Source organism: Pteropus medius, unplaced genomic scaffold (assembly GCF_902729225.1).
Source record: "Pteropus medius unplaced genomic scaffold, Ma_sr-lr_union100, whole genome shotgun sequence".
Lineage (NCBI taxonomy): Eukaryota > Metazoa > Chordata > Mammalia > Chiroptera > Pteropodidae > Pteropus > Pteropus medius.
This window is the reverse complement of record NW_024349797.1, coordinates 13,740,509-13,758,443: the sequence shown is the minus strand read 5'-3', so window position 1 is coordinate 13,758,443 and position 17,935 is coordinate 13,740,509. Positions and strand designations below refer to the sequence as shown.

The 17,935-nt window shown below is 41.4% G+C and overlaps 1 protein-coding gene across 1 annotated transcript in view; it reads left to right on the top strand.

Annotated features, from left to right (window-relative positions):
• The first annotated feature begins 4,974 nt into the window (after positions 1 to 4,974).
• LOC120619596 (forkhead box protein N3) overlaps positions 4,975 to 17,935 on the top strand; it is a 190,161-nt gene continuing 177,200 nt past the window's right edge. Inside the window, exon 1 of the mRNA XM_039883992.1 lies at positions 4,975 to 5,125. The gene's annotated coding sequence lies outside the window, so the exon portion shown is untranslated. The remainder of the gene's footprint in view (positions 5,126 to 17,935) is intronic.

Below are 17,935 nucleotides of genomic sequence, written 5' to 3'. Positions count from 1 at the left end.
AAGGGAGGCAACAGGACTTCTGCAGCAGGAAAACAAAATCACTTCAAGTGTTTACCATAGAAGAAATTTCTAAAAACAGACTTTATTTTCCATAACAGTTTTAAATTTACCGAAAAATCAAGACGATAGAACAGAGAGTTTCCACACACCTCAAATTGGTGGAGTGAATAGAGCAGACTGCCTTCTGTAACATGGGTGAGCCTCATCCAATCAGTTGAGGGCCCGACCAGGACAGAGGGGCTGAGTAAGAGAGAACTGCTAATTGCCTTGAGCTGGGACATCGGTTTTTTCTTGCCTTTGGACTCAAACTGAAACATCGGCTCTTCCTGGGTCTCGAGCCTGCCAGCCTTTGGACTGGAACCACAGCATCAGTTCTCCTGGGTCTCCAGCTTGCCAACTGCAGATATTAGAACTTGTCAGACTCCACAATCGTGTGAGCCAGTTTCTGGAACTAAACCTCTATATAGACTTAGAACCTATTGGTTCTGTTTCTCTGGAGAACCCTGACTAATACAAACATCTTCTTATTTACTAACTTGATTCATTCATTCATTAAAAAACTTTAGTGAGCACCTACTAGGGCCAGAAACGGTTTTATGTTCTCGGAAATGATCACTGTACCAAACAAAGGTACCTGGCCTTTGTGGGGAGCAGCGGTGGAGGGAGCGGGGCAATGAATAACAAGAAAATTAGTAACGTGTTAGAAGGTGGTACAAAGGGGAAGGGAAAAAGAATCGTGGGATTGGGAGGATCGAGAGACATTGAGGAGACAGCTAAGCAAAGGCTTGGGGGAGATAAAGGGGTTTGCCACGTGGATAACAAAATAAAGCTCAAACCTGGTGGCCCTTGGCCCCTGCCTACATCTCCAGTGGGATCTGCAGGCACTTCCTCGTAACAGACTTAGATTTGAGCTATAATTCTTCCCCTAAATACCTTTGCAACTTTAGGCAAGTTTGTTCGCCTGTAAAAGGGGAATAAAAATAGCGCCCTGCTTATAAAAGAGTAGATGTGAGAAAATGCAGGTAAAATGACTCGATGACTTTTAGCGGCTATTATTATTGTTCTTCCTCTTCCCCTCCTCCACCCACACCCCTCCTCCCCTCTTCCTCTTCTCTCTATGCTCCCAGAGAGCCCAGGGCCAGCCCCGCCCCCACCCCATAGTCACTCCGACTGGCGAGTGGAAGCAGTCTCCTTTCTCAGCTGAGGCCCTGGGCCCTGGCTTCTCACCCTGACAGGCCGTCTTGGTTTCCTCACTCACAGCCCTCAGCCTCCTCTCATCCTTCTTGCCCCAGATCACATTCTGGCTCCAGATTCAGGATTTTTTCCTGGCTTCCCAGAGCCACTTGATCCCTTGCTGGGATGTTTCTTGATGTCTTGACTCTTAAACTCCCAGCCCCGGTCCCTGGAAGAAAGCCCCTGCTTGGGAAGGGAGACGATGAGGTTTACCATAGAAGAAATTTCTAAAAACAGACTTTATTTTCCATAACAGTTTTAAATTTACAGAAAAATCAAGAAGATAGTCCAGGGAGTTCCCACACACCTCACATCCTGTTTCCCCGATTACTGACACCTTACCTGTTAGTGTGTGGTACAATCCATAAACCAATATCGATACATAATTACCAGCTAAAGTCCATATTTTATTCAGATTTCCTTAGTTTTTAACCTTTTATCCTCTTTCTGTCCCGGGATCCCATCCAGCATGCCACAACACATTTAAACATGTCTCCTTAAAGCTCCTCTTTGCTCTGACAGTTTCTCAGCATTTCCTTGTTTGTGATGATCCCGAGATTTTTGAGGAGTCCCACTCAGATATTGTCTAAGATGTTCTTCCTCTGGAATTTGCTGATGTGCACAGGAGGAATTTAATGCAGGGGATTGCTTCCACAGGTGATGGAGGATCTGAGCTAAAAACAGGGGAAGGTACAGTGATCCAAAGACTAATTTCAGCAGAAAGCCTTTAACGTCCCTAATCCAGAGTGTTAACAGGAAGTAGTATTGGTACCTAAGCCAGGAGCTGGAGTCGCCTGGCAGAAGCCTCCACCAGATGCGGCCACTGATGGAGATGCTGTCTGTCAGAGGCAAGAAGGAGGAGAAGAAATTACCTGGCTTTTCATTTCCTCCCACCTCCACTCTCCTGCCAGTGCCTGTCAGTGACCATACCCAGCCATCAGCCCACTGAGCCAGGAGTCTGTGAAACTCAGCCTGCAAGAGGATGCTCTTAGCAATACAGAGCAGAGGGCATGGCTGAGAATGACTCTAAAAGACCAACTGGCCCACGACTGGGACAGTTGGCATTTGAACACACAGCATCGGTGACACGGCTTTATTGCAGCACCTACCCCACCGCTCTGCAATTGTTTATCTGTCCATAGACTCTGTGGGCAGTATTTATTTAATTTTTTTTATACCCGGAACCGTAGAATGGTACTTTATTCATATTAGGTTTTTAACATTTGAAATATATACAGTGAATGAATGAAGGTATGAATGAATTAATGATGGTTTCTTTTGATCAGTACCTCTTCTGGTGTGCCCTAGCTTTGAGGAAGTGCTCACCGCCAGCATTTCTTTTCGGCTTCTCATCACCTCTTATTGGTGCTAAGATTACTTTGAGCCCAGCATTGCAACATTTCAAGGCCACATGGATGGTGTGACTATGAAGTAATTAGACCGGTTTTCAACAAAAGAATCAAGTTGTGCATTAACCTTCCAAGTCGTTCCTAAGGAAGGTCATCCACATCTTCCAAGGATGCCGTCATGCCTAGCTTCTTCTTTGCGAGCTGCACACAAAAAGGAATGGATCGTTTTTTAGAATAAACCTTTTCTGTGTTTTCAGCTAAATGTCACACAGGCTTCACCTGGCTGGTATTTAGGTGGGTTGGGACAGCTCATCAGAGAAGTTACGTTTCCTTTCGGCAGAGGGGAGGAGGAAGTGGACTGCCACAAACAGAACTGACTGGTGACTTTCCCATGGGTGCCGGAAGGCTGAGATGTAATACCTTGGTTGTCTCCAAGTCTGAGTAGGGACATCCTGGATCTCACTAATAAGCTACCTGGTATCTGAAACCTCTGAAGTCCTAGGGTTTTCAAGGACTTTCAGTGTTGGGATGACACGCAGAAAACCAAGTTCCACTTGAGAAAACCTCACTTCTCTGTGTGTAGCGTGGAGTCAATTCTTAGTCTTTGATAAAAAGTAAAATGATGCACAGGTAACAGGAGTATTGCTCAGCCCTAGAGGTTTAAGTTTTCTGTCTGCCTGGGTGTCCCGGACAGCCGCAAGACAGAAATCTGACCAGCCTGGGTCTCACTAGCCATCTTATTTAGCAGAGACTAAAATATTTTCATCTAGCCTCTTCTTTCCATTCTGGTAAATCACTGCTCTAATACAGGTAAAAAGTGATGACTACAGAAACTTCTCTTCATTTTTATTTTGGAGACCTCATTTTTCACAGTAGTTATAGAGAAATAGTTGGAAATCCAAGTGGTACACTTGAAAAAGCAGGAGTGTATGTTGGAAATGTGGTTTGGGACAAATCACTTTTTGATACCTCCACTTTCTCATTTGGAAATTAGGAATTGTAATGTCTGATTTATCTCAGAGGTGTAGTGAAGATCACATGAGCTGCATGTGAGAGGACTTTGAAGATCGACAAGTGTAAAATATTACAACTTGTTCTTTGCGTGGACATAAGGCAGCAGAAAAGGTGCTTTTGATGTTTAATTAATATTAAAAATCTTCCATTACATTTATTTAGCTATAATTGGGAAGGAAGAGGACAAGAGTAATTTTCAAAGGGACTTTTTTCTATTCCAAAAATAGAACTCAGAAAACACATATTCGATTTTCCTTTTGGTGTCAAACCACAGTGCCATTGTTATTAGCAGTTCTACATAATTGTGAACTTCGAACTTAGTGGTATCAAAGACTGAAAGAAAAGCTCCCAGTCTTAAAGCCTTTTAAACAGTCATTTCAAACTAAGACAGTTTTATTTTGAAGTAAGGGTTAATAGAATTGTCCTCTTAAGTGAGCACTTGCAATTTTCAAATTTGCCATACAGGTGGCTTGCAGTGAATGAATGTGCCAAGAGGTCACTGAAAGCCCTTTTGGGGACAACAAGGGTCGTCTGTTATAGGGGGTCATGTAACACCCTTCCCACAGTTAAAAGAGGAATTTGGAACTTACATTTTTCTTAATATTACATAAGCTGATTTATGTATACATCTAGGATCATAATTTACTTTCAGCTTACTGAATTTGTGAATTTTTGCATTTGTTTTAAATTGTAATTAAGTTTTCTCTATGAGGCACGCCATATGCCACCATTAATTCTTTCTCGTTAATTTCTTAGGAGATACACCAGGGCATATTTTGATGCAATTTTTGAGGTCTTTTGAAAATCAAATGACTACATGTTTAGCCATATGGGCCTTTGTTATTTAAAATAGGATATGATATATAAGAGAAAGCAAAATGTAAAAGGATCTGTTAAGAAAAAAATAATTGGAAACATTGTTTAAAACATCGTTTTCAACGAGTAACTTCCAACCATTTTGTGTGTGTGTGTGTGTTATATTTTTGAAACCCATCTATTGATCCTGCACTGTCTCTTACCGTCTGTGAATATGCGCTATCATACGTGCATCGGGCAAACCTACTGAAACCAGTTACTGCTCCGTGCTTTACACTGGGGCTGCAGATATTAACATCCGCCTTCAATGAGTCCAGCTGTAGCCAGTGTTTTTTAACATCTTACGCCAGGATTTGACAGTAAGCTCCAGTTGATCCGCATATACGGTGTCCGGTCTTGAAAGGGACCGACGGGTGATTCAGTTTTCGCGGGGATTCACGGTGCTCACGAGCTGCCTGCCGTACGTGCGGGCGCAGACCCGGCCGCCGGCGGGCGCGCGGCGCGCACTAGGACCCAGCAGGGCTCCGGGCCCGGGTGGGAGCCGCGCCGCCGACCCCGGGCGGGCGCCGGGGCTGGAGCCGGGGTTCCGGCCGCGATCGGCTGCAGCTCCGCCGGGAGACGGCGCGACCCGGCGGTGGGGCCACCGTGAGTCCAGTGCCGCCACAGCCCCCCAATGCAGCCGCGAGAAGCAGCGGGGGGGCATGCGATCGAAGGTAACGAAAATGGGCTCATTTCCTGCCTCCTGATCTTCTGCTCTGGTTCAGCATTATCACGAGAAGCCCTCACTGTTCAGGCTGCTGCATTTGGGGGCACCCTTTGATTTTTCAAGGTGTCCACCCCCATATTTCCACCTAGTTTGATTGATTTATAGTATGCAGCCCATATGGGAGAGATCCAGGGATGGCAAGTTGCATATTTTCATTAGTTTTGTCTCAAAAGTAAGTTCATTAAAAAAAAAAAAAAGTTTCTCAGGAATTTGTGGATAGACCTTTAAAATATTTTTTAAAAAAGCAGACAAATAGGTAATTTTTAAAAATTATCAAATAATTGATGTAATTGTTAATTACTTCCTAGGGCTTTACTTTTGTGGGCTCCCCAGGCGTTACTTTTATTTTCAAGGAACTAACGTTAAATGTGGAGTTTGGCTCAAGCAGAGTTTACAGCATTGCTGTCGCAACTGTTTTGCTATCAATTATAAAACTGGGTTTATCAATTATAAAATTCTGTGGGCCGTTTAAACCTCTTCAAATACTGTAACTGATTATCCTGCTGTGACATCTACAGATGAGAGTTTCCTTGGAGGGCAGTCAGAATATTTCTCATTTTGGAGCAACATTGTTTTGAGGAGAAAACCACGATTACTGGCTTGGGAGGCTGAAGAGACTATTTTTCATGCTTTGTTTATACTCCCGAGATGACATATGAGGAAGAGAAACACGTTCTTTCTCCGCAGCTTTTAATTGTGGGGTTATTAATTTATTTAATTTATTAGTTTCCGTCGGTTGGGCTCAGGGAGCCCTCTGTCACAGGATGTGCTTAAGGTGACACGTTTGCTAGCAGTTGGGACACATGATTGCAAATGTAAAATGTGCGTCCTCCGAAAGGACTGGCCTGCTGGGGGCTCCCATGTGGAACTGTGGTGGGCTGGGTACCACCGGCTCATTGAGGAAGAAGGGAATCGGTTTCCCTAGCTAAGGAAGACATCCTGTGAGATTCCTTTTGTTCCCTGTTTTTCATTGATCTGCCTTAGAGAGGGGAGAGCGGCTCAGAGAGTGCAGAGCTCGGAAGGCTGCACAGATGACTACAGCCCACTTTAACTCTCACCCTGATTGGTCAGTTAGGCTGAGACTTATGAAAACAGTCCCTCAAAACCTTCTTTTACAATCACGCTATCATTTCAGATTAGCCTGCTTGTGCACGGATTTCTGCGAGATTGACTTTTAATTTGGGTGCTGTTTGCTTGAGGTACCTTTATGTTTAATTTTTTGTTGTTGTTTCTATCCAGATTAAAGTAGGCCATTTTGGTGACAAATTTCTTTGCAGACGTCAGCGACTAGCTTGCATTTAGAGACATATCACTTTACAATCCATTCTTAACGATTTCTCCTCGGGAGTTGTAGAATGCAAAGTTGTTCAACTTAGAATAATTTTTCCTGCTTTTTGATCTGAATATTTGAATGGCACCATTAGCAGATGGATGCATAACTGTATCTTTACTTTGCTAATGCAAGTGTCTTGTGCATTAGCATGTATCACGCACTAAATTTAAGTCTGCAACAGTGATAGAAAAAGGCAACCAAAAAGCAAGCAGTCAAAATTGGCTTGCACACTGTTATAAGAAATTGTGGCATCTGGTTTGAGGAGAATGCACTTCACATTGGGGAGAAGGGCCTTCTTCACCTTATAAGAATATGAATTAGTAAATAATGTGGAATGTTTTATCTATAAGAGAAAAAATATAAGGCTGGTGGACATCTCTGTTTGAATCTTAAAACACCTCAATGAAAGAAGCACTGTCCAAGGAGTTGGTAAATGTATAAACACTTTTCTGATTGGCTTAAAAATTTAGACACAGGACATGGATGGTATCTAACAACTGAGGAGTTAGAGACATGGTTGTCATGGAAACCGACAAGAGTACCCCCCCACACACACACAATACACTACCATAACCACCACTTTAAAAAAAGAGAAAAAAACCTGCATGTCATCACAGATGCCTGGAGAACATGTTGGCTTCTGTAAGCTTTCCCACAGCATCTGTTGCAACCTGAGACTGTGCCTGTCAAATCAAGGTCATTTTTACAACAACAACCAAAAATGCGGTCTCCTAGATTTCATAACTGTATTTTTATTGAAAATATGGGAGGAAAAGTCTTAAAGCAAGAAGGAGCACATGTGGTCATTTGGCATTTTGCTGCTTGTGCGTTGTGCAAGGAAAGGCTAGGAAGAAGGTATGTGAGCGCTTGATTGTGGAGTCAAATCGATTCGTACGTCTGTGTTAGAACGAAACTCTTTTTAGAGCTGTAGAGACTAGAATATTACCTGTCGAAGAAGAGTCATTTGGGGAAAGGTATAATGAAGACGTTTTGTTTGCAGGAGGGTTCAAAGTTGAACTCTCTGAATTGCGTTTTGAGAACTGTGGTCCTTCAGAACCCCACTCGAAGGCCGCGCATGCAGGAGTGAATGAAGGCCGAGTCTGGTGCTTTGGGAAGTGTGAGGGTGTTCTCAGAAGCTGAGCGTGGAGAGGAAAACTAAATTGAAAATAAGAATGCTTTCAAAACAGCAGCTGTTATTACTTGGTTAACTCAGAAAAGTTTCTTCTTCTTTTGTGAATAGCGAAGAGTGCTTTAGTTTTGAGTTCCCCAAAGCAAGGTTGTATTTTCAGTGTCGTGGTAATGGTTTCAGTGAAGGGAGTAAAGAAAAAAGGAAAGTTCGGAGACCCTCTACCTTTCACTTTGCTAAGTGAACAATAACCAAGAAGGCCCGCTTCTAAATTTTGGCTTTGGAGATCAACAATGAACTTTTTAAATATAAGGACAATGCCTTCCTTATATTTCTCTAATCTTGTCAATAGTAGTCTTCACATTTAATGTTCTTGATTTTTGTTTAGAAATATCTTTCTTCCAATCATGATGATTTAGAGCATTATATTGCTTTATCTTAATTGGAAATAGTTTTAAATCTCATTTAATTAACACTGCGATCTTTTTTAAAAGCAGCAAATTTCCGTCGTTTTTATCAACTAATTGCATGAGGGGAAAGAGGAGATAGATAGAATCCTAACTATATTTTAACGTTTATTTACTATCCTACATCTATGTCAGAGGAAATACTACAGACTTTAGAAGTGATATAGCATCGTTGGGGTGATTTAGCATATATTTCATGATCCCATGTTGTTAGATATTTAATGGACTGGGATTTGGTGAAAAAGGTTAAGTTTAATGGCACAACTGTTCTCTTTTAGCAAAGGATTTCCTGCAGGGAGCTTTCTTATCTGTAACTGTGTTCATTGGCAGGAAACATGTCAGTTGCTTGTTTTTAAAAACTGAAGGAAATGAATGGGATTTGTTGGTTTCTAGAATCTGTCTTCATTCTTCATTGTCAAATAGTTTTCTCAGAATACTTCATTTCTAAAGGGACTTTGGAGGAGTACAATTAAGCACTCCAAATCTTAGGCATTTCTGTTTATTTATTTTTGACTTTTGGATTAGAAAAATTAATCATTATAGTACTACATATAATTTAACTTTCCCAATACAGATTAACAAAGTATTCAATAAAGTTCCAGTGCATTTTCAGTTGTCAGATATATACATACTCATTGTACCAGGCACTTTTTTTTTTATAGCTATGTAAATTTCTAATAATTAGTCTAGAATACCAACCATATGCCAATCTCAATTTTGGATTAGCCTGGAAGGGTAAAGGAAGAGAGGCAGCTTCCTTCTTCTCTTTGCGTGTAAGAAGAGAATCCGTAAACACTACATGTCAGGCATAGGCCTACTTTGCTGATGGCAAAATTTGATGTGGGGAAGAGTAGGAAATTGGGAGTGGGAGTTGCTAAAACCAGTTTAGAGTCCATATGAGAAAACAACTCTTAATCTTGAAAAGATTTACTGTACAAAACTCTGGATTATTATTATTATTTTTTTTGATATTTGTAAATAAGTATATTTAATTGTTTCAAATTTTGGAAGAGGAAACCAGGGTGAGCTTCTTTAGAGGAAAATTGGAAGGAGTATCTGAGAGAGAGAGAACCATTTGTTGTAATGGTTTACACACCTTTTTGAAGACATCATTTTTGTTTTATATTTAGCACCAATGAAATCTATGCAAGGCCCTCATATATGAGTGGAGTGAAAACAGAGCTACTTCGGGGGAACCAAAAGCCCGGAGCCCCGAGTCTGCTCTTTTCTACTGGGCCGTGCCTGGGACACACTTGAGAACCCCAGTACTGTTCTGAACACAGTTTGAAAACCACTGCTTTTAAAGTGCTCAGAATATTCTCTAAAGAAGGCCCGAGCGAATGACTTGCAGAGTCCCAGAACATCTTAGCTGAAGAGAGAACTTTTGTCTTGACAGTTTCAGAGGACACTCCTGCTCAGAGCAAGTAGGAAAAAGGTATGCAATACAACGTATGCTAGTAAGCCAATGTACGGAGAGCAAAAGATTGGACTGGCCATAAGGATGAAAAAGCCCTGGCCCAGTCAGTAAGGGGGGAAGGAGAAATGATGTTTTTAAGGGTTACTTACAAACAAACCAGGGCCCCTTTCCTGGGAAGTTACAGGAACGTGATGGAGGTGTTCGAGGTCAGGTGGCTGTCGTACTTGAATGCGTGGACTTATTCTATTACCACCTCAGGAGCTGTTATATCACTGTTATTTTATCTTTCAGCGAAAATTATTTCATATTAAGTGTCATTCATGAAATGAAAGTTTGCCAAGCTATATAATCTGTTTGGCAGACTCATTGGTGTTTGGAGTGTTGAGTAAAATGATAACACACAGATGATATTTGGATATCATCAAATACATTCACATTATCTCCCCTATAATGAGATCGACTGAAATGGCGATACTGGGATTGGGCTCAGTTCTCTTTTCCATCCCAGAAGCTACAAGTATTAATATTTCTAGGGGTGGCAGACAGAGGAATTCCCTTCGGTTCCATTCTTGATTTTCACAACCCCTCGAGTCGCATATGCATGGTTATGGAGGAGGAGAGAAATCAGCAGAGACGGCTGGCAAACTAGTAGCATTGTGTTTCTCGTGGCCATGGCCACTCTCCCTGCATTTTTTCTTAAAGGCTGCACAGCTGGGGAGTTTGTAAATGAGAAAAGAACAGACCCTTCTGTATATTCTCCTATCCCACCATGCTTGCCATGCTTCTATTATGTGCATGGGGTTAGAGATGGCAATTAAAATAATCACCGTTCTAAGAAGCCACCACTCTTCCAACAATTTGTGCTGGAACTTTTTCTTTTTTAAGAAAATACTTCAGTCTACGGCCATACCACCCTGAACACGCCTGATCTCGTCTGATCTCGGAAGCTAAGCACGGTCGGGCTTGGTTAGTACTTGGATGGAAGAAAATACTTCCTCTTCAAAGATGAAACTAGTATAAGCACAAAATAGTAGCCTGTGATTTTGGATGAAAATGACTGTGGTTAACTTTTATTTGTTGAATTGTGTTGAATAAAGCTTTTCATGTTTAGGCCATTTAGAGCTGTCTTATTCCTCCTACCACCTTCATTTCAAAGAAGATCGAGTGTGTACAGTCAAAGAAAACCAATGGAACTGTCCCAAGGTGTATTTATGATGCTAGACCAGTGATTCTTCCTGAGTGAGCGTTTAAATCCTGATGTTTTCGGGGACTTTGGGAACTCAAGAATGCATTTCGGTTACCTGGACATCGCTGGAGCTTCCGATGCAAGACTTCGAATGTTCTATGGAGTGTGTGCCCAGTACTTTTGCAAATGTCACTTTCTTAAGATTCAGATAGTAGCAAGTCCTACTCGCAGAGGGGATTTTAGCATTTTACACCAAGTTAAATTTTCGGTAACCTCGGATATCTCTTCACACTCTGAAATTTTCTGATTTGGCAAACTTAATATTTTTGCAGACTTTAAAATGAAACAATTACCACTTAATGACCAGTTAATACGTGCCTCTAAATTAAGACAGTCGTATTGCTTCATGGGACTAGATTTAGCATTTAGAACGATCTCTTGAGAAAGAAAGAAGTCGCTCTGGGTAAGTTTGGCAATGCTGGCTACTATAGAAAAATCATATCACACTGGTAGGGGGCTTTCAAATGATGCCCCTACAGTATTTTAATTGTCTTATGATAACCTAGTATTAACATACTACTGATCATAAGCAATGTTAGTATATATTAATATCCCACTTTCCAGATGAAAAAGCTGAGAACTCTGTTCTCAGAACCACACTCTTTGGTAGCCAAGTAGTTCTCATGCTTAGGGCCCCTCGACTCAAAAAGTCCAGGCTTTTTCCACCCCATTAGCTACCTCACAACCGTTCCTCGGTTTCTATTCTGGGGTCGATGATGTCCCCTTCCGTACTTAGAATGGAGTCTCCTCCTGGGAAAAATTGCAGGATGGGGTGGGGAATATTTGTTATGACACTGGCAAGAAATAGAATTATGCTTATTGTCATTCTGTGTTCCTGTGTCTGACTGTCAGCGATTGGGGTGGGGGGGACCTTTTACTTCCCTTCTTGGTGACCGTCATCCGTAAGTCATCTTCATCTTTTGAATTCCCCGTCACCTACCCCTGAGCACATTCACCAGTTCGGTAAATGGAAGGCCCTCACCACAGGGAATGACTTTCCTGAGTTTCCTAAATACTCCCCGTAGTCTTTCTGTTGGCGGCAGCCCCAGAGACAGATTTCCTAGACAACATTCACTTTTATAATTCGGATGAACTGCCCAACAAATTCAGGGGTGTAAATAAATGACATCTCTTTTATTCCTTTCTGAATTAAAAAATAATGGGCTTAAGTTGTCAGATTTGCAGGATGTCCAGTATCTCTTTCTTGGGGCTCTCCTACCCCTAAATCATACAAACCTCACTTGGGTTTATGCAGACCCAGCAGAGAAGGGTCAGTTTGACTTCCTCATCCAAGCTGGGGGAGCTCTGCTCTTGTGCTCAAGTAGGAGAAATTACAAATTAAATCCCCAGCGTAGACATTTTTGGTAAAGCATGTGCTGGCACTCTGTAATTTTCTTTAAGACTTCAGGTGAATGATCAGAACTTGATGGAACTAATTCATATTTCGCATGTACAGATGCTTTTACAGATTTCACATGTATGAAATCATTTTAAAAAACCAATCTAGGGAAGTACTAAAGATACACACACACACACACACACACACACACACACACACACACACACACACACACACACAAATTTGGCAAAGCAAATCACCCATTCATTCAATGAACAGTTATTGAGCACCTACAGCATACCAGGTTCTGTGCTTTTGTGATAGGGACCATAAGGGCGAAAAAATCAGTCCTGGGACAGCCCACTATCTGTTCTGTAACTCTGGCTTCTTAAACGGTAAATATTACCCATGTGGCTCTTTTGAAGTTCATATTCTAAGCTGATATAGATGATGGAAGCGATGCCCCCCCCAGAGCTCCTTCCTTTAGGTGTTTTGCCTTCTGTTTGTGTTAAGAGGCTGACCTCGCAAGGAGGATACCAGGGTAGGTCATTTACTCGGGAGCCAATCCCAGGAAGCCATCAGCAGGGGAGACACCAGTGGGAGATGGGGAAGAGAAGGCAGCCAATAGCGAGTGACTTGTCCCTCCAGTTACTGCTGTGCCGGGAGCTCGGGGGCACGGCTGCACGCTGCGAGCTTGTGTCTGAAATGCCACAGGCTGCGTGCAGTCACTGGTTGGTGACTGCTCTTAGGGGGCATTGATGCTCAGCAGCCGAGGGTGACGTGCAAGCTAGCAGAGCAGGTTTCGACCCCAGTAGGTTCTCGGGGACTGGCCGATGCCTTTGGTAGCGGGTAGAGGCTGGGCTGGTGTGCGCCAAGGCAGAAAGGCCGGAAAGGCGCGTGGCCAGGGCCTGAGCAGCTTCTCTTACGTCTCCCTCTCACAGTCTCGGGACTGTGGTCGCTTTAGAAGAATCATTTTTTCGATGGTTCTCTGAACTTCAAAATGCATGAAGATCCTGGGAGAGTGGATTTTCAGCCTGAAAAATGGGAACAAGTTCGGTAAATGGAAGGCCCTTTTCCGGTTCGGTAAATGGAAGGCCCTTGTTCTCTTTGTTTGTTTTCTTTTTTGGTTGTTGTCGTTGTTGTTCCAGCCATTTTCCTTGTTTCCCGGATCGGAAAATGTGGACACCCACTCGTTTTACATTCCACCTTAACCTAGGACTCAGTAATATGGAAATAGACTGAGTACTGTGGAAATCCTGAAGGGATTATTGTGAAGGCTAATCACAGAGTCTCTGAAAAGCCCTTGGCACAGAGCCTGGCACATAGTCACGATGTAAACTATTGTAGCTACTTTTGTATGTATGTTGTTGCTGTTATGTCTCTCATCTGCTAGGAACCTACCATGGCTCCGTAGGACTCACGTCACCATGCCTGTCCTCCTCTGCCTGACTTCTATGCCCTGTAAGACTTTCTATAACCTGGCCCTGCCCATCGGTGCTCGGGGAAGGCCCTTCAGTCTGATTAGGGTTCATTCATCCCTGAATTTGCTTTGCTCCTTCCAGTTTGCCTGCCTTTGGTTCATCTTGCCCCCTTCTTGACCACAACCTTCTTCTTCCTCCCTTCACCCGTTTGAGCCACGCTGCAACTCCGAGTAGAGAAAATTCAATTTGTACATTTTGTCTACAGCAAACCTTCCTCCCCAGCAAACACCCAGTGGTTTTCAAGAGAAAGAATAACTTTTGATCCTATCCGTTTTAAGACTTAGTTTGATCTGAGAGTCCAAACAGCCCCTTAAGATCATTCTCATTCTTCCTAGGCAAACAGTACCCATTCCCTTGTGTCCCCCTTCTTTGCCTGTGATGGTGTGTGTGGGAAGGGGTGTCGAGTGCACTTCTCCCTTTGTTTCTTGTAGAGGACAAGCAAACTGAGGCTCCTTGGGGCGGGGGGGTGGCCTCTGCTCTCAGGGGCTAGGTCTCTTGTCCATCTGTGCTTCTCGTTCTATACAGCAGGCCCTCCAATAATGTCATTTTGTTCAACATCGTTTTGTCAGAACATTGAGGAGATGACATAGGAACTTAACTCTTGTTTATTTCAATTAGCCTGTGGTAAAATTGATTTTGTTATATGTCATTTTGCTTAAAGTTGCAGAACCTATCGGTGACATTGAGGACCTCCTGTACTAGCGGTTGTAATTTGCTACTATACCACGTGATTTTAAGACCCACAGTAAAATACAGATGCATTGTCATGAGATTCTAGTAAACACATAGGATACATGTATACCACGCAAAGTTTTACTAAATAACACGTCTAAGTAACATTCCGTCATTAATGGACATTTGGGTTGTTTTGCTCTAGCTGAAACATAATTTTTACAAGATAACATTCTCGCTATCCTGGATGTACTCTAATCTCTTCTATCTTGTTTAATGAAAAAAACACACGGGTTTGGGCCCAATAATGTTAGCGAACTCAAGGGGTTCGTTTTACCTGCATGCGCCAAAGCCAAAAGAGACACAGGCAAGAATTTGCAGCAAAGAAAGTAGAGGTTTATTTAAGGAAATGGCTCCAAGCCCAGAGACACAGGTGAGCTAGCGCTCAAAGATCTGGTTCCCCGATGATCTCTAGGGGATAGGTCGAATAGGCGAACACTCTGAAAACTCATTAGTAGCAAAGGGTGTTGGGGTCGTGGGCTCTACCGATTGGCTGGGACTAGGGGAGGAGGCAGTTGATTGCATCAGGTCCGATGTCAGTCATGGCATCATTCTTTCTGTTTTCAAGGGCATGCTGGTAGGGTTGTCTGCCTTTGTGGATGTGGATCTGCAAGATGTTATCTTTAGTTTGACCCAGAACTGTTTCTGTGGTCAACATACCTGAGGCTTTGTTCCTAAGACTGTTTGATGCTGACCTAAGGGCTTAATGATTAAGGGAGTGGTTGTGCAGGATGCAGAAGGATAAGGGAAGAAAAGAAGCTAGTAGTCCCAAGACCAGTTTGAATCAAGGAGAAAGAGAAAAGAAAAAGTCATTTTAAAGAAGATTTGCATGGTTACAGTAAGTGACTCCCAGTTCACAAAAAATGTTTATCTTGCCAGCTCTTATTTTCTTCCCCTCTACAATCTCATCCTTCTACCAAGGAGGCAGAAAGATTAGGGCCTTCACTATCCCTAATGGGTGAAAGCAGCATTTCTATTGCCTTTGGTGAGTAAATTCTTTGAGCCGAGTTCTCCAGATGCCTATTCAATGGTAGTAAATCCTGTCTGAGGAGAAAACCTGACTTTCAAGGCCGTGGAATTTCCGCCTATGGCAGAGTGTACTAGTTCCCCACCTATATCCATTCCCTGTAAGTTTTAGCTAGGATCAGCTAACAACCACATTTCTAAGACTCCCTTGCAAATAAGAATGGCAAAATTCTAGCCACTGGGATCTTAGTAGACGTGAAGTATGTGGCTTCTGGTTTGTGTCTTTGTTTTTTTTTACAATTTACCACATACATTTGTTATCATGAAACTATGTAGTTTAGTTGTGCATGCTTTCTTACAAATGGAAACATAGATAGGCCTGTGTGTGTTTTGTTTGTGTTTTTGTTCAATGTTATATTCCTGAAGAATGCCTATGTTGTTGAGTGTTCAGTAATTCATTCATTTCTTTATTGCTGTATACTATTCCACAGAGTAGATATACTAAAATTTATTCTATAATCAGTGGACATTTGGGTTGTTTTGTTATTACAGTATTGCTATGAATGGTCTTGGTAAAGTCTAAAGTCTAATGCTAATTAATATCTTTCCTCCCCAACAATGAGAAGACCTTAACTCCAGTCATACCACCCACTTAGGTCCCCACGGGTTAAACATTCTCATTTTAAAATAGGAATTTTTGTTCAGATATCCCTACATATTTACTCCATTTTTGCTTGTAATTCCTTCCCCCACCCTCACCCTCCAAGATCACTTCTCTTCCTATATTTCATTTGTGAAAATCAATTCAAGGAAAGCTATTTCAGTTACTGTTTGTTGAAAAATTTTATTTTTCCTGTTTTCCTAAAATATAGTTTGGCTAGGTATAAAATACATTTTTGCTAGGTATAAAATTCTAGTTATTTTTTTCTCAACACATTAAAGATGCTCCCTTGTGTTTTTGCTTCTGCTGCTGAGAAATCAATACTAAATCTAATTGCTGCTTGTTGCTGAAGATATCTTTTTTTTTCAAGAGTACTTTATGGTTGCTTTTGATATATTTTTGTGTCTGGCATTCTGCAGTTTTATTATAAAGTGTCTAAATGTGAATTTCTTTTTTATATATTTATTTTGCTTCAGATTTGTTTGTTTGTTTGTTTTTTTGGTTCTGAGAATTTGTAGATTTTTTTTTTTCATTAGTTCTGGAAGATTCTGAGGATATTGTCCCTGCTTTTACTCTTCTACTTATAGATTTCAGATTAGGTATATGTTAGACTTTTGTTCTCTGTCTTGTCTATGTTTTAACCTTGTTTGCATATTTTCTGTCTCTTTATATAATATCTTTATGTGTTAAAGTCTAGTAATTTTTTTCAGTCTTCTTTAGTTTCTGTATCTATTCTGTTTAACCTTGTCACAGCTTATATGCTTGTTTCTTTTCCTTATTTATTTAAACATTTATTCTATATTCTGTGTCTGATAATTTAAAATTTTGAAGTCTTTACAGGTTCAGTTCTATTTTTTCTGCTACTTGTTGTTCATGATGCTTTGTTTCTTTATACATGTGTGCGTTTGTGGTTTTTGTTTTGCTTTGTTTTATTTTACTGTGACCTTATATTTGTTTGCTTGTTTTCTGAGAGTTTGTAAGTGGGAATTCTTTAGAGTTTGACTTGAAAGTGAGTTTCTCTAGATTTTGCATTTGTTTGTTCCTGGGATCATCACCAATCTGCAAAGCAAGGACTTAAAATTCTCACCTTGAGAATTTGGGGACCAACTCCATAATCAATTCATAGTCAAAATCCATGCGCGGGTTGTCTTATGGTTACAAGTTTTCAGTAGACTTTCTCCCTTCTACTCAGCACTAATTTGGGGGATAGGCAATTATTGAAATTGCCTTTTGGTAGACTTTTGGAGTCCTATCTTTGGCAGAGCACTTCCTGTTACTTTGTACTGTGATGGGCCCTGGCTTGTCAGTGCCATCAAGTGTATCTTCTGTCCCTTGTGCCCTGCTAAGTTGTAAAAAGAGAAGCTCAAGCTCTGTCAGTTAAATGCCTTCGAGATGAAAACCAGTATAAGTGTTATGCTCCAGTATTCCTCATTTGTTCGTCAGCTCATAAATACATTTCAGATTGTTTCTGGGGAACTATTTGTCCATATTTTTAGTTGTTTTCAGAGGATTGGGCAGGTATTTTTTCTGCCATACTGCCCAAAACAAACAAACAAACAAATAAACAAAAAACCAACTTCCATCCTCTTTCTCTTTGTATTCTATCTTTATTTATCCTAACATTCCCTGAAACATATGCATTCCTCTGGGCAACTAGGGTGAAGATCATATGTGCAGAAAGCAATAAAGGAAAAGAAAAATCATTATTTTCAAAATGTTTCCTTCTTCCACACATATTTGAGGGTATTTTAAGCCCTATCTTGTATTAGTTGAGCTAACACTAGGTGCTTCAATAAACCCAACATAGTACAATGAATCGAAACAATAGATGTTTACTTCTTACATATCCCAAATGGGTGTCCTGATTAGGGGGTGGCTCCCATTCAGATGGTGGTTTAGGGAAACATGCACTTTCCATTCAGTGGTTCTGCCATTTTCAACCTGTGGTTCCCAGGGTCATTGTGCTTACTTGGATCACACTGGTAAAAA